Genomic DNA, 16,217 nt, shown 5'->3' on the forward strand with positions numbered 1-16,217 from the left:
ATGGGATCAGTAATGAGGGCCTGGGATGGAAGATGCTGTATGGCTGTCACGTGCTAATGTGTTTGATGTGTCTCCAGAGATGCTTGATTCTGAACATGTTGGTGTTTTTATAACCAAAAACAGCTAAGAAAGATCTTTATTAAGACAAAGAATGAAGTACATTAGGATATGTTCTGTTATTTTACTGCAGAAAGCCTGTCCTTTTTTGCATTGTAGGTCTGTGAATAGTTCCCAAAAGGATACAGTACTTTTCACCATGTTAAGATAAAGAATGACGCAGTTTATCATTATGTTGTTTTCTGTTGCAAGAGTCTGATTAATACAAATTTTTTTTTATTATTTGTTTGTTTGTTTTTGGAAAGTTTTTTTTGTTTGTTTGGTTGGTTTTTTGGTTTGTTTGGTTTTTTTGATTTTTTTTTAATTTTTATATTTTTTTTTCATTTGTTTGTTTGTTTTTGGAAGGTTTTTTTTTTTGGTTGGGTGGTTTTTTGGTTTGTTTGGTTTTTATTTTTTTTTTTTTTTTTTTGTTTAGTTGGGTATTTTTTAAGTTAGTTGAGGCTTCACTGGGCAAGAAAAGACCTATTTTTGTGTAGAGCTACAAATGTACCAAAAAGGTTAGCTACAAAAGTGTGGGGTCATAGCTTATTAGATTCAATTGATTTAGATTTCCTATTCTCAAATTTTATGTGTTAAATTTTGCATGTGACTTTCAGGGGAAAAATGGCCCTGTTCAACTCAAGGTAAATATTGCACTGAGATAATCTGGGACCTTTAATAAATAATGAAGCAATTGATCAGATATCATGGTTTAACCCCAGACAGCAACCAAGCACCATGCACTGCTGGTTCACTGCCCCATAAGCAGGATCAGAATCAGAACAGTAGCTCAACCCACAGGTTTTTCCACTTCTAAAGCCAGTTTAATAAATAAGTGAAAAGCCATGGGCTGCCATTTCCATGGGCAGGCAGGTGTTCAACTATTTCCAGGGAATCAGGGCCCCGTTACATGTACCAGTCTCTTGGCAAGACATCATCATGCCAAATGTTGCCCTTCCTCTTTCTTTTCCACAGCTTTACATACTGAGCATGACACCAATATTGTCTGGAATATCCCTAGTGCCATTTGGGGTCAGCTGTCCAGGCTGCGTCCCTCTCCCAGGTTCTTGTGTTCCCCCAGTCTCCTTGCTAGTAGAATGGTGTGAGGGGCAGAAAAGGCCTTGGTTTTGTGTAAGCTCTGCTCAGAAATAACAAAAACACCCCTGTGATATCAATACTGTGTTCAGCACAATACCAGAACAGGACCCATACAAGCTACTGTGAAGAAAATTAACCAAACCCCAGCACATCACGTGTTTTTCTAAGTTTGATTTTTTGTAAGTTAATTTTTTGGTCCCTGCTTCTTTTATGAACTGCTGGGATTTTTTGTTTGATTGGATTTTTTTAATATCCAAATGACAAGTTTGTTTTCAGGATGACTGAAATCTGATGTTGTAATACTGAAACCCCTTTAGCAAGCGTGTTCACCTTCCAGCATGCTGATGTCTCTTACTGCTGCCTGAAACAGATCAAAACAGCATTCCAATTTTGAACTTCCATACGTTTGTCAATCATTCATTCATTGCAGATTTTGGAAGTCGTATCTCTAGTGACTTTGAAGTAACTTGCGTAGAAGTAAAAAGGGCTTCTTATGGACAATTTTACTTAAGATAAACTCCAATAAGCACTAGAATTCATAGGAAGTTTTTGTATTCTTGAAGTATAATGTCTTGCATTATTTTTGCATTTATCACAGATAAATAATTAAACAGGAAAATCTAAATTCTTGTTAAAATATTTCAGACTTTTAAAAATAATGTAATAATTGAAGACTGTACAAGAGCTGTCAATGGTAATACAGGAGGAGTAGGACACTCTAATAGCTTGAAATAAGCCATGGGGGAAGAAAAGAATAAACAGTTGTAAAGAAGATGTGAGAGAAATATATAAGAAGAGACAACAGCAGGAGAGCAGAGTAAATAAAGTCAGAATCAAGAACATTTGTTACCACCTTATAAAAAATTAACTACATCAGAATTCTCTAATATTTTTCAGAACTGCTGTAACCTTTCATTTTCTTTTTAGCTATGAAGTAAGTTGTTTTGTTTCTTTCTTGAATGTATAATGTCAGCCATTGTAGTACAGTTAAAATATGCTTACATAATCTCTAAGAATACATAATCTCTAAGTCTCATTTGAAAATTTATTACTTACTTTTGTTCTATTGGATAAATTAAGTTAGTTCTTCAGGTGGGAGGTGATTATGCAGTTGAGACCTTATGGTACTATTTGGCCTGTGTGGTTGACTTTGAGGTCACCTATGCAGCTGAGGGAAGAAATCCTTTTTCTGGGAAACAGGAGATACTGAATGATTACTTCTTTCATTGTGAAAGGAAATATGTGTACAGCTCCTATAAAATCATTTGTTTTATAGAGACTTGTAAATTCAGTGTAGGATTCTGCATAATGAAATTTTAACACTTTGCTGCAATTATCATTACAGCTCACATATAGATTTCCATCTCCATCTGTTTGTTCTGGGAATCAAAAATCTTCCAGGAAGTGGGTTTTTTTTTTCAGATTTCCCTTCTTTCTGGACGGTAGAGATAGGATATTGTGGTTGAGGAAAGCTAATATACTAACAGAGAGGTACAGTTAACCAATATTACAATGAGATCAAGAGTGTGCACAGATTTCAGAGGCAGAAGGGGTCTGTGAAGCTGACCAGCACTAGGCCAATGTTATGGCCTATATTGTGGTAGCTCATGCAGGTTCTACTGAATTAAAATCAAGTGAATCAAAATTGAGAAGTGAAGGCATTAAAATTTACCTCAGATTAAATCTGTCCATGAGCATACCTCTTGAGACTGACACAGTTCTGAGGGTTGACAGTGAGGGTAAGTGAAAGCTGTCTTAGTCTGTTCTGCTTGATATCTGCCACAGTGGCCCACATTCATAGCAGGATTGGTGCCACACACCAATTTTCTGTTTATCTGGCACCTTTAGACAACCATACATTTCCTTTGGAGGAGAAGAGAAGCTAAGGATAAACTAAACACATTTTTTCTTCTTCCTTCATACTGTCTTGCAGAAGAATATATGGAGCAGTGATTTAAGGGAGCAGAGGATACTTACTCTCTATAATGTGATAATGATGGTGCTATAGAAACACCAGTGTGAGGATGAGTATTTTTGAGAAATGGGACTAAAACCTACAAATTCTTGTCAATGCCTATTGTCTCATCTACAAATACTAGATGTATTTATTCTGATATTTCTAAACTATGAAATCATTGTGCTATTTCTCAAGTAGTTGGAAACACGTGTAAAATTGTTCTTATTGAAGTCTTGCTAGCAGGCAGTTATTTGCAAAGTCTCTGCAAGTATGATATGCATTATATGTGGAAATTCTTGAAGGTATGTAAATTTAAAAGGCTAAAAAAGACCATCTTTAAATTAAGATACTTTAAGATAAATTGCTGTATTGGTGATTACCTCATTAGATAACTGGTTTCTAACTCTTGGAACTATATATACATTGGAGGAGTAGTTCAGTAGGACATTTTCACTTGCATAGATATTTCTTTTGGCCTTTGCTTCACTATTTAATTATTGAAAATAAAGGGCTTCAGAAGTCACTCTGAAATGCATTCACTTTTCAACTTGTTTGAATTTTATCCATACAGATAAAAACATGTAGGAAAAGGAAACCTGTAGTTCACCTTTAAGTGAATTATTTACAGTTGAAGTCTCACAATAAAAACACTGATCAATTGGACCATAAACTGAGATGTTAGTTTTGTATTAGTGAATGTTTTACATAGCATGTCAAAGGTAATTCCTAAAGTTTTGAGTCAAAGTTTGAGATTAGCAGGGACACCTTGTTTTAGTGAACTGCAAACACTGAATGCATAATAAGTTTGAGCAGGTTTTTTTCCCATTTAAAGCTGCAAACATCACATTCCTAGGCAGCATTTAAAAATAATTAGGGCATACATAACTAAATACATTTGCAGTCATAGAAGAACATAATCTTTTACTAGTTCTTTTATAGAAATTATCCTATGAGCACTGACTACTGAATCACTCTTACTGTTGTTTGCTTCAGAAAATGACAGGGAAAATACTGTATCTTTGGTGTCAGAACACAACTATTGTTGGAACAACTTTTCATGTTCTAACATGTTTTTAATTAATAAAACTGATGTTGTAAAATTAAAGAATAATAATTCATCAAGAAAGGAGTGCATTCAAGGACATTAGAAGGCTAATGTTCCATGTTTATTTAAGCTACTTTTTACTAGAAATTACCCTTATTTTTTTAATATTTAGTATTCAGTCTCAGAGTGATAGGAATGGACAATTTTGTACCATAATTTTCAATCTTCCACATTAGAGAAACAAGTGAGGCTTTTCTACTCTAAAAAGAGCTTTTTCTTAACACTTACCTGACAAATGGCCAGAGTGCTTTGGTGTAAGGGAGTGTATTGGGAAGAGGATAGTGAGGATAATTGAGCCATTATCCTGGGAGTCCCTTCTGTCCCCCTTGTACGTGTAAAAGGTGAATCTTTGTACTTAATCTTTTGCTGATTGCAGATGGGTTTTCAGAGCCTTGGCATCTGGTGAGTCATTTTCTGATGGGCGAGAAGTTTCAATGACATTTCAAACTGCATTTGATTGAGCTGGGGCAGTCCCTGTATATTGCAGGGATTAGCAGCAAATCTAATATTTGAACTTGTGATAGAGTGTTCTGTCCTATCATTCACCTCCACAGGAGATGGGAGATTTTATTTCTTTGCTTCAGTATTTATGCCCTTTTAGAAACTGGGACAGGTAAGGCTCAAATTTAAAAAAAAAAACTTGCTTTGAATCATTGGTTGTGTAAAGATGGTTGTCTTTGGATTATGCTATAATTTTCAGCTAATTTTGTACAAATAACAGTAACAATACTATAAGACCTCTGTTTAGAGAGTACTACCCAAAAAATTCTACCTCTGTCCCATAGAAATAAAGCAGGATTAAAAAGTACTATTACCATAAGAAATATCATGCTCCCTTAGATATGGGGGTAGAATATCTGCTTGGTTTAAATCTCTTTGAAGAACGGATACAAATCCAGAAATTTTACCGCTTGAATAAGCATTTTAACCTCTGTGTAACAACTTCTGAATTAATTTTAAAATGTCTTTTTAGACAGGAGGATTTAAGTCTGTGTTTGGAGGCAATAAGTTTCTGAAGATAAGACTGTTTTAGAACTCACATCGGTTTACTTCATGTTTAACTAGCTATGTGAAATTAGCATTAGCATCCCTCTTTTTTTGTTTGCTTCCTTTTTGGATTGCTCTTCTGAGGAATTTAATTATTTTAATACACCAAGAAAATAATCAAAATTAGCCCTTTTTTTTTTTAATCGTGCTGCATTTTTGATATAAATGATCAGTATTAGATTTTTTCATTGAGGTGGCTTAAGTAGATAGTGTCTGGGGATTTTTTCGTGATCTCTGAGGACCATCATCAAAGAGTTATAATGTAAAGTGGCTTCTAACATCAACCATCACTTGAATTTAAGAGAAGCAGCAAGCTTCTAAGCTATCCTAGAAGTACAGGGATGATAAAACATGTCAAATTGGTAAACATTAGTAATGTTTCACAATTTGAGCTCAATTATACTATTTTGGGGAATTAAAGTCCCACTAGGAGTGGAGGGATAGATTGAAAACAGTAAATAAGCATTTTATGCATCTAATGTGCATGTTGAAGTGTTGAAAAATAAAATTGTTGAAGAGGACTAAGAATAGCTGCAGTGCTTTTGTTATCCAAGTTTGTGTTCATGCTACATATTGCAGTCTACTCATTCAAGTAATTTGAAGCCCTGATAAAGCTATAATCACATCCTCACACATATTTGTATTTTTGTCTGAAAGACCAAGGGAGATTTTAGCCCTCAGCAGCAGAAGTGGTTTTATACTTATGTAAGACTAGAAATAGCAATGCATGAAATTTTAGAAACACTTCCAGAGAAAGGCATGGTTTTTTTCATGCACAATCATTATTGCAATTTGATGTGGCCTGAATTTGTTAAGAAAATCATATGAATTCTGAGATGCATGAATGAAAGGTGTGCATTGTCATGATTATGTACATAGGTGTATACAAGAAGGCGTACACTGACCAAAGATCTTTGTTTGGCATGCTACAATGATATTATGCTTGGAGATCAACCTTTCTGTTCAAGCAGTTGCGGGCACAGCAGTTCGCGACCACAGAATATGTGACAAGCTGGCTATTGCATAGGGTTTCATGGGTCTCATAGAGTAAGCATATGTTCTCTTTTTGCAATGCCACTTTTAGTAACTTTCTGCAAAGTATTTTGTGAGATAGCTTGTTGGTTTTCTTCCAAGAATGACACTGTACAGGGCAGTATAGAACATTTCAGTTCATAAAATCTTATGTATCAAACAACAGAAAATACCTTTTCTTTCCCCACAGAAAAGCAAAGAAGGAATAGCATGTGGGTTTTTTTTTACTTTAGAATGTTGGTGACACATTTTCCATTCATAGTACTCTGTGTCTAGCATTAGTATCTGTAAGGAAGATGCTTGAAAATTGAACAGAATTTTTGTGTGCTGTGAATTTCCTTATTTTCGTGACCTTGCAATATGATGATGTGGTAGCAGAATTCTTCAATAATAAACACGTGTCGTTGTGCAGTGGAAATGATGCCTCAGCACTGCAGCAGAATTTAAAATGGGAGCATCTTGTGGTTTCCATGGTGACCAGGGAGTGCCAGGCTGTTTGCACTGTGGAAGGCAGTGGGTAGCATGCACTTCAATACATGCCAGTATTTATTAAGACTGTTACGACTGCAATTTCTGCCTACTGCATTGCAATTTCTGCCTAATTTAAAGTTTCAGTCTTTTGCAGTGTCAGCTGATTTCAACTTCCATTCCCTCTAGTGGAAATGAAGATAATTGGCAATGGTTAACAATGTGTCCTAACACCAGCAGCTCTGAGTGCATCCATTATTCTGAGAGGATGCATGATGCATACAGGGAAGGCAAAAAAAACCTAGCTGTTCTGCTGAGGCTACAGTGGCTTTCTGTTTTGTTTGTGTTTTGGCTTTTATTTTTTGTTTGCTTATTTGAGATTGTGATTTTTAATAGTTTGTTTTGTGGGGGTTTTTTTTAGGTAATAGGAGTGTTATGTAAGGAACTTTTGACACTTTGGAAAGAAACACAGTTAAAACCTGTACAGTTTACCCAACACAGCCGGAGGTTGTTCTCTGTAGGAGTTCCAATTTAATGTGCTGCAGAAGATTTGTTTACATGATGAAAAGTTCAACAGATTTGTGTTTATGTATTACGAGATCATGAAGTTTCCTTCTGTGTAGGGCAAGCTTGCCTTTGGTGATGAAGAATTTTCACTTTATAATCAAATGAGTTTTCAAAATCCCAGTCTGCCATATACTTAGCAATAAAAAAGTTGTACTGGCTTGGGAAAGGGATACATAATGAGATATCAGCTACATCTGAGTCTGTTCATATGTACTTGGAATCTGTGCCCACTGGCTTAACAGAAGTGGCCAGTGGTAGAACAGCTATCATGTTTGCTTAAATTTATCTGATGTGAAAGATTACTGGAGTTGTGCCACTGTGCTTGAAAGAGGAACTGTATTTTCTGTGCCTTGATGTCTCAATAGCTTTGTGTACATGCTTTTTAGAGGAGGGTTGGCTGGTGTCCTCCTGCTAGCTTGGAATGTGAGCAGAGGAAAACAAACACATCTTCCTAAGAGTCTGAGAAGGCAGCTCTGCAGCCATCCTGAAGGGTCTAAAAGGGATGCTGTTTTTTCTTGGTTGTTTTCTTACTCAGTGGTCACTCAGACTTTCATTTGTTAAACTGGGAAAAATCTAGAGCTTCTTTTGTTCTTTAAACCATTCCTCCATCTCTAGATAACCATGCTTCAGCTGTTTATACAACTGTTTATAAAAAAATATATATATAAAAATCTTAACAAAATTATTTTTTCCACTGTTTAATTATCTTCATCAAAATGTTTCATTTTAATTTTGCTAAGTGGATTAAAATCTTATATATCCAGTCAGATATTATGAGACACCTGTATTTTGAGGTTTTAAGAGATAAAAATCTAAGATTTAAAAGACTGGTCTTTGCTTTGATATCAATGGACTTTGAATCTGGCCCCTAGTGTCAGTCATTTTACATTGACTCTAGAGCAAACTTACTTTTCATTAAAGACTCTACTATTTTCTTGAGTGACTTCTAAAATATCTGTCCATCTTTTAAAATTCCTGAAATGTAAATTATGTTGTAATGAAGTGCTGAGTATGAAAAGTCAGTGAATAAGTGAGATTGTGGTAGTAGTACTAAACTGAATTTCAGAAGGTTCATTTATTCAGGAAATGTACTAAAAAATAAAGCTGCACTTAGAGTGGATTTCTTGCGGACTAAACAAGGATTCCTGTAATAGCAATTTCTCTGCGTCCATGTGCTTAGAATCAGTCCTGCTTCTATGTATATGTGTTATTTTTTCCTTTTTTTTTTTTATTTTTAAATTTCAGTACCAGTACACAGCAAGCTATTAGAATCAATTCCTTGGTTACATACTTTTGTCATTGTTTTTCTGACTGAGTAGCCTGTATTTTTAGTGCTTTTCTAATATCATGTATTAAATTAAAAGCATTTGTATGAATTGTCTTAGAGTAGGATGAAAAACTCCATAGCCTTAGACCAGGTCAGTTTATTCCAAAGGTTTTTATTCTGCATGTACATAGTAATGTGAAAACTTTTTATTTCACTTGGTTTTCCAAATTCCTAGAAACTGAATGTGCACATTTTAAATATAGGTCGAGATTCTTCCCCAGCACATTATGTACAAATCAGTATATCCTTCTTTTCAGTAATGTATTTAACTGTCAGTTCTTATGCTAAATTGTACAAAGTATCAACATTTTATACATCATTATAATAGTTTCACCTATTGTAATATTGATAAAGTCTACTCTCTTTTGCTACGGAAAAGATTTACTTTCCTCTCCATGCATCACCATCAAGTAAAAAATAACCTCTCTGTTATCTTAAGACACCCTTTAGAACAAAAGTGTCTTTATGATAAAATTCAGTATGAGATACTCATTAGTTGTCATCTTAGCAGATATTTTCAGGCAAGAAAACAAGCATGAAATTAATATGGGAATTGGACTTCATTGTTTTGATTTTGCTGACACTGAAGTTCAGCATCAGAGTAGGAGAAATTGGTCATATGGAGTTGATAGAATTATTTTATTTTGATTGTCATTCTCATGCCAAGAAAGAAGCAGAAATTATCTGATGAAGTCAAAATGCAAAAGAATAATTTTGGCTTGTTCTTAGAAATGCAATAATTGTGTAATGTGCAGGGTGGTGCCTTTTTTGTGGAGTTTTTGTTTGTTTATTCCTTTGTTTGCTTGCTTTTGTTTGGTTTTGCAGGTTTTGTTTGTTTGCTTCCATTTTTAAGTTGTTGAAGCCCATCAATGAAAAAAGAAGTTGCTGATTGTGAAAAGCCATACCTGAATTCTATTAGGACTGTATGTCCTACAAAGCTGACAATGAACCCAAACCCTCTAGCTGAAGGAAAGGTGCTCACTAAGGCTTCTCTATAGCTTTTATTGAAGGACTTGTAATATTTTGTATGAGCTGTCTTCTTGGAAATAGCTGCTGCCACTGCTTTTTAGTCTGGCACCCCAGAAGATCTTTTTCTGTCTATTTTTTTATTCCATTCAACTTCATTTATACATGCCTGATGTTTATATAAGTCCCAGTAATCATAATCAGCAACTTTTCTTGAAAGATTTTGAGTGACAGTTTTAGTCATTCACAGAACTGTCAAAGGAAAGTGTATGAGAATCAAGAGTTGTGGTTTTGTTATAACTTGTGTTGTAAATAAATAACATTTCCTTTGTTTCTATTAAGAAATAATCCCAATGTAATAGAATAAAATTTTGTTCCAAAGCGGGTTTTAATTATATTTTTTAAAATATTTTTTCTTCTATTGGGATTTGCTGTCCTGACTCTAGGTTTCATAATACAGAGCAAAATAGATCATTGTGAAGTACATCTGGTTGCTGATTTCTCATGTCTCCTCTTATATTCTTTTTTTTTTTTTGTAGTTAACTTCTATCATAACATGTGAGATGTTACTGCTTATGCATTGAGAAGAAGCATTGAGATAAATTTATATTTTTGGAACTATGTAAAGAGAGAGTACTAATCCTTCTGAATTCTATCATCATTTGCATTCAGCTTTTTTAACACTAAAAATTTGTGCTTTATCTGTATGTATATTTAGCGGATGACCTGCTTATATGATGAGAATGTGAGCTTGCCTGTCTTCATTTCCTGCATTCTGTAAGTGTGTGTCTGGAGTGATTTATATAACAATTTTGGAACATCTTTTTGATATTAAATTGGCTCTATTGACTCTATGATTCTTTTAGATACCGACCTGTCATTTTATGAATAAGCTATGATTTGATAAGAAGTAATTTAGTATGAATCCTCCCTGTGCATGTGGACAGCTGAGAGACCTATTAGCATTTTCCAGAGACAATATTTTGACTAGTATCATTGGTAGTGATTTGGGGGGCTTGTTTTCTTCACAAGATTCTTCACTTGGAGATACTTCCATTTGCCTTCCCTTTTCTAAACAAATTGAAAAGAAGCCCAGGAACTCAAGCAGGATAAACATATGGATCCTGTATTGATCCATGTGTGTCTGTGCTCTGTGCATTCAGAGATTACTAATTTATGGTGATCCCCCTAAGACAGTATTTAGTATGGCATCTGGTTACAGAGGTGTTTTAGTTGAAAAACTAGCAGCTCTAGATGTTTGGAAGTTAATCCATTACAGCCAAGTGTACCTTTTGGCAAGGGTAATGAGAAAAAGAAGAAATGAAAATAAAATACGTTAATATGATTGCATGGTATAGAATAATAACAAACTTTTATTTGTGTCAAAGCTAATTGAAATTTCCCCACATTCTGAATTTGGTAAATTAATCTTTTCAAACTTCTGCTTTTCAATAGAAAGATACTTTTAGGTAGAATTTTATCATGGGTATCCACATTGTTAGTTGATTTGCAATTTCTCTTGAATTAAGTAATACTGGCATTTTAAAATCTGGGGTTGGAGAAAGAGAAGACAAATTGCTAGCAAAGTGATGGCAAGTATAAGCAAAGGCTAAACTCAGCTTTTTTTATTTGTTTACTGGAAGCACCACAGATGTTCCTTTCTGGGAAGCTACAAAAATCTGCTGACAAGAAGCTCACTTCAGATGTATTTGCACCACTGGATTTGAGACACTTCCTAGAAATGTTTGAATTTAGGGAGTGGCAAATACTTAAAAGATCCTTTGTGGTTTGTTGGTTGGTTGGTTAGTGTTTTTGGTTTTGATGGGGAGGAGTTTGTGGGGTTTATGGGGTTTTTTTAAGATCTTGAGGCATTAACATTTCATTCTTAACAAAACTTGTAAGAAAATGTAAATGTGCTACATCACTAGACAAAATTATATGCAATTTCTAGATTACTGATACACATTTTATATGGTATGAGGGTACCAACATTTTCTCATTTTGATAGACTGCATATTCTTATTGATTCTGTAAAAAAGCAACTACAGGTGTTGAATAATAATGGCAATCATACAGTGAGTGGTGTAAAAGTCATAGAAGAATATATCAGTTTACTTTCTAATAATTACCTGTGGACTTTCAAATTATTGCTTTGCTTTTGATGTTCATTAGTCACTGGAAGTGAAAATGACAAAGTTCATCATCAAAGTGCATCATCTGGAACATTTGAAATGTTTATGGATTTCTTAGCATGATGAGAAAATATAAGTGGTATTACTCTTTCAGATCAGTAGAGGCACATATTAATTACTACAATAATTGTCTTCTTGAGGACAATGATTTAACACTTTTGGAAATGATGCTGAGACTACTGATTTCTTATGTCTTTATTAGTGTGTGATGAAAACTACAGGTTAAAAAGAAAAAAAACCCCAAGTCTTTTATTAAGCTACTCTTGACACAGATAATTGTAAATTTAATAGAGTTGTCGAATGACATTTAATAATGTTGGTTTGAGTTTTCAACTGTCCCTGAACTTCAGTTATTGTCATGTCACCAGTAGTGAAAAATATCAAATAAGAGCAGTACATAAAACATCTTTGATAGAAGTCCTTTCCCTCTAAAACTGAAATTTCATAAATAAATGTTGGTTCACTCTTCCTGAGTAAACATATTATGTCCTTGGCTTGATATATCAATTTGCAGAAATGCATTAAAATGCAAATTCTTTTATTTCAGCCCTTAAATTGTTTCATTCCATCTCTAAAATAAATAATAATCATCATCATCAAATCTTAATAGTCTACCAGATATGAAAACCATTACTCAGTCATCTAAGAACAATCTGATTGATCTTGCTTGATTTTCAAGTTTAACAGCGCTTAAAATATAATTTTTAATGTATATTTTAAAGATTAAACCATGGTTTTATTTAAGTAAAGGTAATAGGAAAAATAATTTAATTGTGGGCTAAATTTCAATTTTTAATAGGACAGGTCTTTCATCTATATTTTTAATTTTATCTTTTTGTGCATGTGTTTTTAAAATACAAGTACACTCTTACAAGTGTACTGACATAAAAATAAGGTGAGGTTGTTAGATGAGGATATACTGTTAGGATGTTACTGTTTCATTTACCAAGAGTAGTAAAGGTGCAAGACTATGGATAATGCAGGTTCAAGAAACGTCCATCAGAATAATATACATTTCATTTATGTTCTCACAATCTTAATATTAGATATCCTTTTATGAGATTGCAAACAAAAAGAGAATAGGTTAAGGAGGAAGAAGTCATAACTTTAAAAAAAGTGCAATGATTTCACCAAATTTGGAAAAGATTAGGGGAAAAAATGATCCAGGAAAGAGAACAAGCTGAGGATTGTATATAGGATTGACAAGTACTCTGCAGTTTGCTCCAGAAAAAATAATTTCAGTTATTATATTTATATTTAAGTGGTTACTTAAATTTAATTGCAGCAATTCTGCAAAAGAGCTGTATGTCAAAGCAGACAGTTCATGATAGGAGCAGATAAGAAATACCAGAGTAAAAACAAAATTTTGGAAAGCAGCTGTGAAGGTAAATGTCATGGAGCTGATGATAGGACTTCACTTTGAATACCATGTTTATGTCAAAACCCATTTTGAGATACAAAATTAGTGCACTTTGTAACAGAGAAAAGTTATAAGACATGGAAAAGATCACCATGTGAAAGAATACCATGCACAGAGGCACTCACTGCAATGTTTAGGTTGGAAAAGAAAGAAATATACCAAATTGCACTTTCAGCTTGGCACAATTCTTCGTGGTGTTCTGTGATATTGACATTGTTGAGCCAAAACTTTAGGAAAGGAACAAGTGAAGACATTTCACATCTGCATGTGCACTATCTCTATTTGCCGCACTGGTTTGGTTTCAACCGATCTTGGAAATTTTGGATCTGTCCCAGAAGAGTACTGGGAGACCATCTGGAAATCCCAGGTAATTGACAAACAAGTACAAGGGGACACCAAAACCAAAAGTCGTGAAAAGCTCCATTGGGCTTTGTTTTCACCCCTGTGCTGACAGAAAGGTAGGATGGAGAGTGCTGCTTCATGCAGATAAAAAGTGCGCCCTGCCATGGTACCCAGTAAATAGAAACCTGCTGTGCTTAGCAGGGGTGGGGAATTCCCAAGCAGTTACTCTTAGGAGCAGTTGTGCTTCTCTGCCATCATCTAGCTTTACAATGAGAGGAGAAAAAGTAGGTAAAAAAGAAAGCATAACGGAATAGTGCTCTGTTACAATGTTCCATGCATGTAAGATTAATGATAGAGATTACTTGAATTTATATTATACAGTTTTAATCTGTTAAAAAAAGAAACATAGAACACTGTGGGTTACCATTTTAGATCCTGTGTTGTGTACCTTTCATACATAAATGCTTGAAGAACCCAGTGATTTGTTATAGACTGTGGTTATGTAGTATAAAACTGAATTCAAAATAGCATTTGGATTAACATAACCCATAGAAAAAAAATTAAATTTAATAATCAATAAGCATTTAGATGTGAATCACACAGAAGGAAATCAGCCATCTCTTTTTAACTTGATCTTATGTTTATGCACTACAACTATAAACCAATGTCAGTGAAAGACCTGCATACTGCTAAAATAAGAGTTCCAATATCTGAACTAGTATATTCCTTGCCCTCTCAGGTTATTTATATTTCTTCTTAAAATAAAAACAATCTTTTTCTCTTAAGATAAAATGTCGGATAAAGTTTCTGATGTATTACCTCAAACTTTTAATTGGATTCCATGTTTCACGACTAAACCTTTAAGTTGTGTGAATACTCATTCATTTTCAGTGGCCAACATTTAATGCTTTGAATATTCTTCATGTAAGGATTTTGTTTCCACATAAGTCAGTATACCTGCTATGTTCTTGTAAAACATGACTGCTTCTGCTAGAACAGATGTTGCCTGCATTGTAAAGTAACAGTGTTTTATGAGAATCTTTTAAGCAAAACAACCATAATTTAGTTTGCTTAATGTCAGACATGAGCCCACACTACAACAGAAGTGCTCTAAATGTCAAAACAAATCAATTTTGCAAATGTCAGACCGACATTAATGAAAGCTCAGCTCTTTCACTAAGGATACTCTTCTAATTCATAATAAATACTACAATTTATAACAGAAGATGTGCATGCTGTTACCACCACTGTTGTGGATTTCCTTTCAGAGTTCAGGTGTATACTTTAAAACTCTGTGTATTATAATGACAGAAGTTTCCAATCACAGAATAATCTAGGCAAGAAAGAAGCTCAAAAGGCTAGCTAGCCTGCTTAACCTTTTTTTTTTTTTTTTTACACTTGGAATTCAGTGTTCTGGTGTACTGTCCTGAGGGACAGAAGAAAATATGGCTTTGAAAACTGAGGTAAAGAAAGCAGGGAGTACATCAACCTTTTCCATGTGGTCACCCTCCTTCAGTTACAGGGCTACCTTTTTGGGACCTTCCTTCTATTCATGTCAATATAATATGTATAAAAAAATGTACATTCATGTACTTTATATTACATGGAAAGCTGGATATTTAGCAATTAACAAGTTGACTACCTTAAGCAAATGAGTCTTGTCATTGAAGTGAAAACTCTAAGTGCCTTGATGAATTAGGAAGGAGAACCAGTACCATGTGACACAGTAAACCAAATGCAGCTGAATACCACAGCTGCTGTTTAGAATAACTGTCGCTCATCCTTCAAAAAGATTGCATTTGAAGAACTTTGAGATAGTCAAGAAATTTCAGACCACCAACACAAAATTCACCAACACAGGTATTTAAAAAATCATGGGTTTTGCCGCTTAATCACTCATCTGCAATAAACTATATGGAACAAATGCCTGTTACATGGTTAGACAAGGAGTAGCCACATCACTTGTAAATGAAAGATGATTCTACTCCTTGCAAGCAGAATACACAGTTGTGCTTAGGCAGTGACTATGTACATTCCCTCTTGACCCATCGTCTGATACTGAATGAAAGATAAGTAGAGAAAATATGTTCTGTATACACATAATATTCATACAATTTGGAGACCTCATCAAAATTGTAAAGAGTATATTTGCTTCAACCAAGCCCTTAGTGAATGATTATCAGCTCAATAACAAAAATATTCTGAAAGGTTTAGGTATGGTGTTTGGTGACTACACTTCTTTCCTATAAATATATAATGAATACCTCACTAACCTTACAGTTACCACATGAAAAATGACACTTATTTTTCAGATAAGTTTCAGATTAGAAGAAGGCAGCAAGATGGTTATCTAAAAGTTATAAGTATCTTTTTGTGTTGCAATCTCAGACTGTGTCTGTATCTAGACTCAGACTAGGGAGTACACTCCAGTTGCTGAGTTTGTTGGGAAAAGAGATTAAAAGCTTTCACCTCCTGCTTCTGTTCCCTACCATCTGTGTTTGGAAAAAAATTGAGCATGAAAACTGACGAGCATCATGGAAGGCCGGCCTCATTGCAGAGTCTGCAGGACACATTTGTTCTCAAGGACATCTAAGGTACCT

Source organism: Passer montanus, unplaced genomic scaffold (assembly GCF_014805655.1).
Source record: "Passer montanus isolate IOZ18808 unplaced genomic scaffold, ASM1480565v1 scaffold31, whole genome shotgun sequence".
NCBI classification, from domain to species: Eukaryota; Metazoa; Chordata; class Aves; order Passeriformes; family Passeridae; genus Passer; species Passer montanus.